The sequence below is a fragment of the Cottoperca gobio genome, chromosome 24 (assembly GCF_900634415.1).
Source record: "Cottoperca gobio chromosome 24, fCotGob3.1, whole genome shotgun sequence".
NCBI lineage: Eukaryota > Metazoa > Chordata > Actinopteri > Perciformes > Bovichtidae > Cottoperca > Cottoperca gobio.
The window spans coordinates 12,272,894-12,274,492 of NC_041378.1; positions in this window are offsets into that span (position 1 = coordinate 12,272,894).

The window sequence follows — 1,599 nt, forward strand, 5'->3', positions numbered from 1 at the left end:
TTTTGGTGGCTTTGAATACAATTGTGCGTGCATGTTTTTGTGTTTCTTCTAGTTTGGCTCATTTCTGTGTGTCATATGAGCTCAATAATCTCCACTGATAAATGTGCAGACCTCCTTACAGTAACTTCCCTCTCTCCACCAGGTAGTGAACAGTCATGGTAATTTCTTGTGAGAATTAATGGCCCACTCAGTCAAATGACCAGAGTGCTAATGGTTTCAGTGGGACTTATAGGTCCTGAGCCTAAGTGCACTGGTTTACTATAAGTCAGAGACGGACAGCAGACATAATCGAGCATAGTCTCCTCTCCTCATGGTAACAGTTGAGGTTGAGGTACTGACTGCAATAACATCAAATAGAGGTGTACAGTGTTTTGTATTTAAATGGGAAACTAATATTCTGAGGCTGCTGAAATCCTTACGCAACAGAACACTAAAGGACAAGAATTATTTTTTAATTAAAACATGAGATACAAGTATTTTATTCTTTACCTGATGCAAGACCTCCCATGAAATGAAGAGCTATGTTTGTAGTAACACTTTATAACTAATATAAATAAACAAGTAGCTATACTTATATTTTTATAATACTTGTGTTAGCTTTAAAGAGTAGTGTGCTCTCAGCTATCAGGTCTGGTGTTATTTATATTGGTAAAAAATAGTTTCTGCAGTTAATATTATTATGCTGTAGGAGGGTATATACTGCCATTATACATAGACCTACATATACATTGGTTACAACTTGATAAAATACAGTTGCATTGAATATGGTAAAAGTAATATCACAATTACAGATTTTATTTGAACAATTTAACAGTTTTTGTAATTGCTAAACGGTAATTGGCTCATGTCAAAACTACACACTTGGTGATAAACATTTCACTTCCATGTCAAAGTGAAACCCTGCAATCAAAACCTAACAATCCTTTCTCAAAATGACATTTTGCAACGAAATGATACACACGTGCAGCATTTGAATTACTCTTTCAAAGCAGCACAACACAATAATGCACTCTTAGTAGGCTACTTTGTTTACCCATTTAGTTTTCTAATATAGGCTTCTGTGAAATATTGTTCCAACACATCAAACAAAAGCAAAACGGAACCATACTTCAAACTTCAAATCTGTCCAAAGTCTGATGGTATAATACCAACCGACTATTTTGGGGCTCTTTATTTCCTTGAAGCTCTTCAAGACCCCTTGACGTGTTTGCATAGTGGAGATAACTGTAGTGCAGAGTAAAACATTACAGTAGTTGCATAATTATTGGGTGTCTTGGCAAGACACATTTATTTCACATTGGATATAGCCTACCTTATCATTTTGTTCGTTTGTCTTAATTTTTACATTTCTAAATGTTGAATTCACGAAGGTTATGACACTAATAACTATACTAATATATTGTATACGAATAACGTGTCCAAAGCATCCGCCTCTACCGGAGTTTTTATGTTCATAACGTGTTTTGGTGTCGTGGACAAACCCATCAACTAGAAACATAATTGTGTACGCACCTGATTCGCTGACCCGACTTAGGTGGTCGCTCATTGGCTACTGTCAAACTGAACGAGCTGTGATTGGCCACATTGGGGGAATAGGAA